Source organism: Lutjanus erythropterus, chromosome 11 (assembly GCF_056507025.1).
Source record: "Lutjanus erythropterus isolate fLutEry1 chromosome 11, fLutEry1.hap2, whole genome shotgun sequence".
NCBI lineage: Eukaryota > Metazoa > Chordata > Actinopteri > Lutjaniformes > Lutjanidae > Lutjanus > Lutjanus erythropterus.
The window spans coordinates 12098129-12110511 of record NC_139327.1 but is presented as its reverse complement, the minus strand read 5'-3'; the positions used below and the strand labels follow the sequence as shown (position 1 = coordinate 12110511).

General features: G+C 38.8%; 1 protein-coding gene across 1 annotated transcript in view; it reads right to left on the bottom strand.

Annotated features, from left to right (window-relative positions):
• Nucleotides 1-12065, bottom strand: part of flrt1a (fibronectin leucine rich transmembrane protein 1a) — a 92804-nt gene extending 80739 nt beyond the window's left edge. Inside the window, exon 1 of the mRNA XM_084730815.1 lies at nt 11941-12065. The gene's annotated coding sequence lies outside the window, so the exon portion shown is untranslated. The remainder of the gene's footprint in view (nt 1-11940) is intronic.
• Nucleotides 12066-12383: the final 318 nt, after the last annotated feature.

Sequence of the window (12383 nt, the reverse complement as noted above, 5' to 3'; positions counted from 1 at the left end):
TTATAGCTTAAAGGAGGACCACAAACGTTGAATTTTCCCAAGAGTATTTATAGGGGACATCAGTAATATCATCAACGTATAACAAATTATCTGCAGACATTAATAGTAATAGTTCTATTAATAGTAATAATTAATAGTTATTAAAAGTACACACATTTTTTACTCAAGTAGAAGTACATATCCTTGTGTAAAAAAAAAGGCTCTGGTAAAAGTAAAAGAACTGATTCAACTGCTTTACTCAAGTAAAAATGAAAAAGTACAGTAAAAAGTACACACTTTTTGAGTACTGATGTACTCAAAGTACAGAAGTGAAAAGTTGCCCTCAGAAGCACATTTCTACTGGCTGTTCAAAGCCAACTGAACCTCACATTTTCTCTGTGGACAAATCTCCCTCTCTTGTCTACGTTACGTCTTTTACGTTGTTTTCGTCTTGTTTAGTCTGACGTGCATGATATGCATTGAGGATACAGCAAAGAATCATCTTTTCTAAAGTGACGAGCCTGTTTTTAAAATGTAAGGAAAACAAAGTACAGATATTTGTGTAAAATGTAGCGAGTAAATGCAAAAAGTTGGCAGAAAAATAAATACTCATGTACAGATAACTAAAAACTGTGAGCACATAAGGCAGATGATTGTCACCATGTGATACGTCGTTCCTCCACATCCACTTTAAACACTCGCCATCAGAAACCAGGGATGAGTCGGAATGAGAATTTTTAAATTAACTACAATAGACATCTGTCTCAAAGTTTTATGGGTGTGATAAATGTATCATTAGCTCACAAGCTTACTACATAATTAACTGTGGATTATTTTAAAAGTGGATTTAGCTTCTATTAAATATGCTACATATTTGTAATTACATAATTTATTTTTAAATTACTGCGGGGGACAGCTTCATGTTTTTTGAAGGTGGAAGAGACTCGTCCCCTCTCACCCCCCTGGGACTTGTGTCCATATCTCAGATATGAATATAAGCTCTTTTTAATGTGTAGGTAGCAGTTTTTAGATATTATAACATTATTTAATACAGCATACATGTAATGATTAATGGATTTCAGAACTTGACAATGGTCCACTTAACAACCTCTCACTAACTGCGTGACTTCACACATGGCTGCTTACTTTGTTACAGTACATAAACACATTAGCCCCAGAAAAGTTTCTTTTTCTAATCTGATTAAATGAAGACAACACAATGATTTAATGCTTTTAATTGTTTTATTATTATTCAATTTTTCCTCAGCAGATAAACTAGCTCCTATATCTAAGTCTTAGCGTGGCTCTGTTGTGCTTTTTAAATCTCCTTTAAGCCTGTTCTTTATTGTGAGTGCTTCACACCTACTCTTTGGCCTTTGGACTTGAATAATAATAAGCAGATAATTACCCAGGCTGTATATGAATTAAGAAGTGATGTTTGGTCTGAGAAAACATGAAATAGCCCTTACAGCCTTAAGCAACATGGTTGGCAATAACTGAACAGCAGAAGATAATAATATTTAATGAGTTAAACTGAAAGAAATGAAGAGGGTAAGTGTGTAGCAGGATGCTTATCTGTAATTTACAATGTGTCTTGTGTTGTACAGTAGATAGAGATGCTAGGTGCCTTTAAACCTGTATCATTTGAGGGAACAGTTTCAGTGCCACTGACAGCAATCGCTCTCTGAGTGGAGCCACCGGGGAGAGAAACTGAGGGCAGCGATCGATCCGGTGATCTGCTCTGCATGTGGGCAGGGAGTCACAAGTGCAATACAGTCCTTTATTTCCCACTAAGCTACATGAAATGATTTTTATGGCAGGAGGAGGCAGAAAAGCTCTAAAGTTTGTAAGGAGGTCAGAGCTGCGTCCAGCTCCCTGGTGCAGCATGTGGCTTCGTGCCAGGCTGCGAGGACAGCTCGAGATGTTGCTGTTGTTGATTTTCCGTCACACCTTTCTCATCTGTCCTGCCCAGAGCAACATCTGCCAGGACCTCAACGGGATCAAAAAGGTCATCAGGGACAGATGTTGCTCCTTTTATACCTGAACGTTTACAGTAAATGACCTTTTGCTGAAACTAAACTCCATGTTGGCTCTGCTAGCTGGACTTTTAAATAAAATTAAGCACGACTCAATTTAGGTCAGAGAAGCTGGCTGTTGTTCCCACGGAGTATTTTTCATACTGCGAATAAATTCCATGAAAAGATAAAAACTAACAATCTTATTATCATCTAATTGTCATTTTTAAAAGACTCTGAAATGTCCTAAATCATCTGTGCACTGTAGTTTTTAGCAGACAATCACTTAAACAGGAGTAAATAGTTCATCTGTTGGAGACTACTTTCTGCTGCGTATTAACACACATTTGGTGCCCCAAAAGTGTTTTAGTGTTTCCAGCAGCACTTAAGTGTCTGTAGGATTGTTGACAAGGAGAACAGCGTGGCTCATTAATGTGTGAAGCCAACGTAAATGTTCCAAAAAGTGCAGATGCATAATTAAGGGTGTGGTTGCTTTGAGTGACAGGTGGGTGTCGTGACAGGTGGCTAGCCACTAGGTAGCCACTTAATTTTGCCCACCTTAGCTCCACCCACACTCCATCACTTTGCCCATTTTTGGATTAGCTAGAAGTTAGGTGAGTCAGGCAGTGCCAAGATGGCGATGCCACCACACTGTGAGCGTTAAACATTAAGCTATGGGTGGTGTTGTGGAGACTACCAAGGCTGTACCCGAACCACCTCCACCTCTCACTGGACTGATTACCAATCATACTTGAGGATAATGGGGTGGCACTAGGGGTGGCCAATCAGATTTCAGGCGTGGTCAGTGAAGTGCTTTTATGTTAAATGCTAGTGCTTGTTGATGTCAATGAGCGCTTGTGTATTGAGTCAGCGAACGTGGATCATCGGCTGCATTTTGTTGTTGTTGTTGCTGACACTGGCTAGCAGCAAGAACAAGATTCTCCTCCATCATTTACATGGCACAGGAGTTGTGGGAAAACAGGAAGCAAAGGTGGCAAAACCAAAGTATATGATTGGCTGATGTGTCACAGGAGCACTGATCCTTGTGTAACACTGCTCTGTGTACAGTGATGCAGCTAAAAACACAGAAGCAGAAACTTGTTGACAACCACTCGTTTCACCTTCTCTCTTCAGTTTGCCACCAGTGGATGATATCATGTGGATTTTTTGATAACTGCACCAGCCAATATAAAACTATATTTATGATTCCCATTATTTATAAATCCACATTGAAATGTTCTCCCTGTGCTTTTATGAGTTTATATGTGTTTTATCTTGTAATTTTAATGCACACTGACTGACAAAGGAAAAGCAAAAACAAAACATGTGCTCAGCTTGGAGAACCTCAGTTAACTGATGGGCCTCCGACTGATGATTTGAATCTTCAGCTTTCAGGGAGCGGCCCTAGAGACTACGTCCATGTTTTATACAGTCAGTGTTTTTAAATTGTTTTTGGACCCAATGGAGCTCCATGGCACAGAGGAATGAGATCTGCTGTATCAGGATTTGACAAGAAAACAAGAAAACTACAAAATCTCACCAGTTTTATCCTTTTTGTTGCGTTTCAATTTTTTTTTTGTTTCAGTTTTGAAAATTATAGGATAATCATAGTATAAGAAGTGCTGCAGTGTGCAGGTAGGTTGTTCTTTGCCAATTCTGTGAAGCAAAGAGGCTACTGAACATACTGAAAACCAAACATATGTCTTCATCCATTGTGTGGGAAAGTTTGCCACACATGGAGAGTGTATATGTGTTTGTAATATCTATGCAAGTAAACCAGGAACAATACATGAGAATAACTGTGAGGCAACACATGAGGAGCAACTAAATTAATAATGAAGCCACCACAACACAAATTTCTTCCTTCATTGTGCATTATACACCCCCGCCACACCCTCCCCTCTCTCTCCACCCTCCTCCACTGCCACCACAATTCCTCCTGCATCCAGCATCTGAGGCATTTCCCTGGTAATTAGTTTGTGCGCAAGAATGCAGGAATGCATTTCATGTGTCCTTCAGCAGCTTTTGCCACTTTCAGCACATATGTGGCCCATATAATGCTGCTGTTGCTGCTGCGAGGCCGTAGTGATCACCGCAGGCGCTCTGCTGTACACATAAACATTGGCTAAGAGCGATTTAGTGACTGTTAAAAAGAGCAGCGCCGACTCCACAATAGAGCTGATTGTGTTTCCTCTGAATCGGTGGTCCTATGTGCTGCGTGTGGGTCTTGTGTGCGCCTGTAGAGGCACTCATGCATTACAAGGGCTTGACCCAGATCACAGATAGACATGATAATGCATGACAGGTTGTCCTTTTGAAAGCCCTGTGTCCTAAAAGGCAGACTGGCCTTCATGTCTGATACCCTGATGGATAAAGGAACTGTCTGCTTGAAACGTCTGAGTTTCCCTTTAAATTTCATCATATTTTATCACATGTATGGTTCAGTAACTGCTTGTCCCAGTATTTTCTTTACAGCTACAGAGTTTTCAGGTATCAGTACATTGACATTGACTGACAGCTTTTAATGTTTACTCCCCACATTTTAACACAAATATCTGTACGTTCTACTGATTACAAGTACATCATTACTTTAGTAGCATTTAGCATTTGAGGAGGAAGAATTATTGATTATTGCTATTTTGCATCATTGCGCATCGCCTTTCCAAAATCAAGACCGATTTCAAGCTAAATGGATGGAACATTAACACAGAGGAAAGATGATTCCTTTGTGTATCCATCACTGTGTATCCCGCATGACAGATGTAACAAAATGATCACAATGTAAGAAGACATGGAAAACAATGGAAAAGACGCAACAGGACAAAAAAGACGAAAGATGTAACAGCATGTAAAAGACATAACAAGATGTAACAAGATGAAAAAGACGTAACAAAACAAAACAGACAAGAGAGGCAGACTCGATGAAAGATGACAGAAACAGGTGGTAGAAGTGTCCTTCAGAGTGATGCTTTTTACTTTTATACTTTTAGAACATTTCAGAGCCTGTACTTTTACACTTTTACCTGAGTAAAAATCTTTCTTTGAAGACAATAGAGTGGAAGTGCTGCTGGGTCTTTCTGTTGGTCACAATACAGCTGCTCTTTGGATTCTCCAGGTATTTTGCACTTATTCTACAGGTGAAGGGCTCAGTGCATGGGTCAAACAGTCTTAGGAAAAAATCAAAAATCCAAGGCTCCTTCAAAAATACACCGAGGCACACTGTAAGGTCTGTATAAAATTAGCATAAAATTAAATTCCTAATTTTATACAGACACTACAGTGTGCATGTTTTTGAAGGAGCCTTGCAGTTCTGATTTTTTTACTGAGACTGTTTGAATCTTTCTTTGTGCTTCTATTTTTTGCAGTCTTTTTTTTTTTTTACACAAGTATCTGCATGGATCAATCTGCTGATTATTTTCGTGATCAATCTTTTGGCCCATCAATTGAAGTTATGCAAAAAGCTTATCACAATTTCCCAGAGGCCAAAATATCATTTTCAGATTGCTTCTTTTGTCCAACCAGCGGTCCAAAACCCAAAGACTCTTCATGCACTATCACAAATTTTATATTTAAGAAGCTGGAACCAGCAAACCTTTGCTTGAAAAAAAGACTGAAACAATATAGTTTTGTCATTAATACTTGCAATTAAGCTTCTTTTGATCAACTAATCAGGTAATTGTTGCAGCTCTATTCAAAACCATACACTAGGCACTGTTAAAAGATATTATGTCTGTATGACTGTATGTATACTGTATGTCCGAGAAACATTGTGCATCTTATCTTATCTTATCTTATCTTATCTTATCTTATCTTATCTTAAACTGAAACACTGTGTTTGTTATGGCTGCACCATTTTCTGTGTCCTGTTTGTGCATCATCTTACACATATTACCCTCCAATTCAGAATAAATTTGCTGCCTTGGAAACTATGAGGCTTACTCAGGTTTGAACAAGTTCACGAGGTCATATAGGAAAATGTCCGGAGCTTGAGCGCTCACATTAATGTGTGAGACTTGACCTTAGACATGTAAACATTATATTCAAAGCCTAGCCAAGGGCTTCTTCCAGTTACAAGAAGATCTAAAAATACACTGTGGATGTGCTCGCATACCAAGATGTCAACTTAAGCACAGTTTCCATGGCATCTGTGAGCCCATTCAGATTATATTTATTCATTATACATGGGGACGTGTCAGCGTGACATTAAAGTTGCATACGAACAGCTTATTCCAAAGACTTTAAAGGAGCTCTTCACCAAACAAACAAAGATAATGTATTATTCAAATAATCTCATGTCGTGAAACTGTACCACAAATTCCTCTGCTTTGAGTTATTCAGAGTTAATGAGGCTGAATTTATCCTCTGAGTGGTGTCATTTGAGGGACACACACTCCATGTAGACAGGAAGTGACAGTTCATCCTGATAGAACATTTACATTTAATAGTTGAGGACGACTAGCTCTGTGCGACCTTGTGAAAGTTAATCCAACAGTTTGGCTGCTCTGATGATCTTCACTCGACAGGATTTTACTTGTTTTCATTTTGTGTGGTTATTAATGTTTGAGGGTTTGGGGAGATGAAACATGCGCTGCGACAGCAGGTCTGCAGGGAAGCTAATACTGTAGGCTGGACGGCCCCTCAACTTCTTTGGAGGTACAGTGAGCACGCTGAGCAGAGTAAAGTGAAATCACTCAAAATGCAGCTCTGAAATGCTGAAGCTGAGCAGAACGATGGCCCTGAGAGCTCAACGCACTGCAACCCAAGAAAACACATGCATATAGACAAAACACACGCATATGAATAAAACATCTTCATCAATTTGACAACACATGAGCAGCATTTAGAAAAAACACTGCAAAGTAAGGAAACAAAAAAAATACAGAAACACACTGCAAATACAGAAAACACAAATACTCTCACGCAGGATCACGAAAGGCACTAGATTGAAACTAGTGAACAACACTAGATTGACAGCAATTATCTGCAATAATATCTGCAATAAGATGTTAAAAAATAAAAGAAAAACCTGCAGTGTTTGCTCCATTTCAAACACCACTGACGATTGACTTCAGTAACTTCATGAGCCACAACCATGGCAACAAATAACATCTCTCAGTTTGTAAAGACATGTTCATTTTTGTTCTGTGCAACTTGCAGCAATCCTGTATTTTCTGTTTTTTTTCTGTTCTGTTTTCTGTTTTTGCACTGTGTCTCTGTATTTAGTTGTGTTTTCTATGTTTGTTTGTGTTGTCTGTATTTACATACGCTTTTTATATTTGGGTGCATTTTCTGTATTTGTGAGCCTTTTTTGGATTTTGTTCTGTTTTCTATATTTGGTTATGTTTGGTTGCATTTTATTTATTTTCTGTATATAGTTGTGTTTTCTGTATTTGGGTGCCTTTTTATATATTTAGTGGTGTTTTCTGTATCTGTATCTATTTTTCTGTATTTGGTTGTGTTTTCTGTGCTTGCTTGCATTGTTTGTGTTTGTGTACGTTTTCTATATTTGGGTGCAGTTTCTGTATTTGGGAGCCTTTTTTATGTGTTTGGCTGCATTTTCTGTATCTTGATGTGTTTTATGTATTTTGTTGCATTTCTATACTTGGCTGTGTTTTCTGTATTTCGCTGTGTTTTCTGTGTTTGGCTGAATTTTCCTGAGATGCAGTGTGTTGAGCTTTCAGTTTCCCTGTAGGAGAAGCTTTTCTATAAATTTCAATGAGGTTTTGTGTCTGATAATTTAGTTATGACAGTACAATACATAAGACGTTATGAAGAATCGATAACATGAAGGCTACAGTATGAGGTCAACATATTCTTTAGCCGTTCATATCTGGATTATCTGCTGCATGTAAACACACTCAGTGAATCTATCTATGACAGTGTCTAATGTTCCATCTGAATCTGTGTGCTGGTTAATATTCATCTCTCTCCATAATCTAGTCTGTTAACGTTTCTCGCTGTCTCCTCAAGCATTTAACCTTGTCAGAGATAGGCTTGGATCCATTAAGATTTCCTGAAAGGGTTGAGCATTACAGGCTCATTTAGAATGACTTCCATTTTTAATAAACTGCTCACAGCCCTGCAGATCAGATACCAAGGAGGTGCACTTAACAATGCCGGAGAGATAGATATGCCTCATAATTTATATTACACAAAAGCTTAGGAACTCACACCAGTGCACCCTCCATGATTTCTCCCTTCTTTTTGTTTTGTTCTGCTCCTTCCTCGTCTTTGTGAAAGCTCCTTTCACGCCACATGCTCTCAGTTTGACGTATTCAACATGTTTGAAAGCGGCTTCGTCATCTTTTTAAATTCACCCTGCTGACGCTCTGCCGTTATTTTTCATACACTCTAATAATGTTTACCTTTTTTCAGACTTGGATTATTTTGTTTGTACATGGTATCAATGCTGCCAACTGTACCTGTAACAGTCTGAGCAGGTTTGTTAAAGTGGATCACTGGCATACCGTACAACACGCTCATCATCACACTAGTATCTGTATCACTGCACAATCATGATAAAAGATGAACGTGTGCAGAAACATAATGATCATATCTCAGCTGTCGCACAAATGAGAATAAAACACACAAACAGTGTTCTCTGTATTTGAGGGCGTTATGTAATGGTTACATTTTCTGTATTTTGCTTTGTTTTCTGTGATCAGTTGCATTTTCCATGTTTGGTATTTTAGAGCGCATTTTTTGTATTTTCTGTTTTTGGGTGCATTTTCCATAATTGGTTGTGTTTTCTGTGTGTTGGTGTGTTTTTCATATTTTGTTGCAATTTCTGTATTTTATTTTTTTTCTGTATTTAGTAGTATTTACTGTATTTGGTTGTGTTTTCTGTATTTTGGTGTATTTTACAGATTTTGCTGCATTTTTGTATTTCTGTGCATTTTCTATATTTGGATGCATATTCTGTATTTGAATATGTTTTCTGTATTTGGGTACATTATATGTATTTTGTGTCCTTTTTTTGTATTAGGTTGCATTTTCTATGTTTGGTTGTTGGAATTTTTCTCCTTTTCGTTTCGTTCTGCTCCTCGCTCGTCTTTGTGAAAGCTCTTTTCTCACCACATGCTCTCAGTCTGACATAGTCAACATGTTTAAAAGCTGCCTCGTTGTCTTTTCAGGTTCGCCCTGCTGAAGCTCTGGCGTCATTTTTTATATGCTCTAATAATGTTTACCTTTTTTTTTAACAGACTTGGATTATTTTGTTTGTACATGGCATCACGGCTGCCAACTGAACCCATAACGGTTTGAACAGGCTTGTAAAAGTGGATCACTGGCAGAGAAACTGTGATTTTACACTTTTACAACACGCTCACGATCACACTAGTATTTGTATCACTGCACAATCATGCCTAAAGATGGACGTGTGCAGAAAGGTAATGATCATATCTCAGCTGAAGCAGAAATGATAGGATGAGAATAAAGTGGACGGGGTTAACAGACAGTGAGAGGGGTGATGGGTGCCAGAGGGGAGGGTGAGGTTAATGGAATTGGTGGAGTAAAAAGTGGAGGGAAGGCTGTTTAAATGGTATGTGAATTGAAAATGCCTTTTTAGCTGCTGAATCAATAGACACTCTCTCTGTTCGGAGTATCTGTCGGGTGGTGAAGGCTCTTTTACTAGAGAGGTGAGAGGGTGGAGGGCGATGAGAAACACAAAGTAAAGACCTTCCTATCTGCACTCAAACAGAAATCCCACTGCACTGACATATTCGCACGACATCTCTGGTTCATTCTCTTGTTTTCTTTCAGAATAAGTCAGCTCCACTGACATCCTTCCAGTCCATTTAGCAAAGAAACACGCTGCTGAAGAAATACATGCCTTTATCCTTGCGATATCTGCTGGATCGACCCATGATTAAGTGAAAGCAGCTCTACGCGCAGCGTGTGAGTCAGTTTTCTGAGATCTATTCACAGATGTTAGCTGCAGCAGAGTTGAAGTTGCTTGTGTAAATGGCACTGAGTCAGAGCAGGACAAAGGTAAGAGGAAGGAAGTAGACGTACACAACAAAAAAATCATTCTCACTCATCCTCCAGCACAAGGTTGTTGGTTATGTGTTTGCCAACTCATGGAGTAGTTAGATAAGTCTAAGTATTACGTTAATACTTTCACCCACAATACAGAAAGAAAGAGGATTCACTTATTAGGCAAAAAAGTATTCATTTACATACCACCGTACTGTCACTGCCAGGTGAAAACCTCCTAACGGGTTATTTTTAATTTCAATGAAAAGAAGCTGTATATGTGTTGACCCTCAGGTTAATGAAGGCTTTCCAGCGCAACAACATAAACTGGAAAAAATGTCGTTCACTTCAAAAATGATTCCCTGACATTTTTAGAGAGCAACTGACAGCAGTAATAGTAAACAATCTCTGGATTGTGACATGTTTAACATTCTTTCTTGTGTCCTTGTTCACGTATTAATTTACTCTGATAAAAAGCTACAGCACAGTGGAAAATGTTGAAGTAGGGCAAAAGAATGACTTTGTGTTTAAAGGACCAGTGTGTGTGATTTAGTGGCATCAAGCAGTGAGCTTCCAGATTGCAAACACCTTTCTTCACCCTCCCCTTCCAAATGTGTAGGAGAAACTACAGTGGCTGTGAAATGTACAGCATTTAGGACAGGTCAGTTGGCTCATTTTAAGGTAACGAAAACATAAGGATCCATATTTTCAGGTGACTATACTAATACTTATTAATATTACATTCCATTTCTGCCATATTCCACAAGTATATCTTACGCATTGGACCTTTAAAGGGATATTCTTGAGATTTAATTTTGCATATCCATAAAGTTTAGGGACTTCTTTGAAAAAAGAGTAGTAATAAGAATGGTTATTATTGGTGCAGCAGAGGCTGAGAAATCCTAACAGAAATCAGATGTTATGCAGTTTTGGTAGTGAGACGCATCTTTTTTCCAGTTGTTTGCTCATGTTTTAGATGCTCAGAGAGCCTTGTGTTTTTGTAGGAGTGCTCTGAATGCCTCGAGTTGAAAAAAAGACCTTCAACTCAGAGCTGAAAAGCACCGGATACCATTCCATTTTTTTTCTCATTGTCCAATTGGATTAATTGAGAGACAGGCCTTCTGTGGTAAATTAGTGGTGGGTGTTGCTGGATACCCGGAGCTGTATGTTTTTTACCAACCACAGTTACCATCATTTGAACGGACAACAACAACCTGAAGAAAAAATAGTGCAGCAGTTGAGATTTCAGGTAAGTAGATTTCATTAGAAGTGTGTGGTGGTGGCTGTATCTGCAGAAACCCTGACATCTGCCTGCATTTCCTTATTTTTTCTCATTGTTTTGCTGCACTCAGGTCCTTTAATCAACTGAAAACATTGGTATTTGACCTCCTGATGCCTTCATGAACAGCACGGACAAATCCTACTGACTCTACCTTTAAGTCCTTATAAATAACCAAAATCAAAAAGTACAGATAAGAGTTACTTCACAGTAAGGCAGAATTATGGTTATGCTAAGGACAGGTGATTTGGTGTTTGCCTAACAACAACTTAAAAAAAAAAAAAAAACACTACATTACACAGCTTCTAACATCTTCAACAAAATGCACCTCATATTTTGCAAGGTGCACTGCTACAATTCCCAGAATGCCACTCAATAGTATCATTCATCAGACCTTCCATGCCTGTTTTATTTTCAAATTCTCGTCCACCAAAGTCAAAGTTAAGTCTCAAGTCCAACTCAAGATAAGTTGATGACATCACAATTACATCATCAGGTAAATTTTCTTGAGGCTTTAGAAAACTGGGATGGACCGATACCAGCATCTCGTGTCGGTACGATACTGTCCTCACGTACTCGTATTCGTACTCATAAAACTACTCCGATACTCCACACGAAAAGTAGCTGCTGGATACAAGTGAACATCTAAAGAACCAACAGGATGCAGAGTTCAAGGTGTTTGCTGATGCTTACCGTCTTTCTTTGGACGTGTCGTCATCATCAGTGCGGGACTCGTTGTCCTCAACATCATCCATTAATGACCGCAGAGACTTTGGAAACTGTCCGTAAAACTCCATGTAAGTCCATGTAAAACTGAAATAAACACACAGAGCAGCTGTAGACCGCAGCCAGCCGCTGAACAATCAGTCCTGACGGGTGTAAACTAGCTAAATGTCTCTGCAAATTAATCCAAAGACGAAGAAAAAACACCGCTGTCACCAGTCTGTAACCCCGTTTTTTTCGTAATAGATGCTACAACTTCTCTTTGTGTACTTATTCTTCATCAAAACGGCCTGATAGCTCAGTACACACAACTCTGAAGTTCACAGTAGGGTCAATAAAACTGTTGCACACATGGCCCCACACTCATACCTGTCCCCCCAAAACAACGACAGGTAGGAACTAATTAGCTCTTA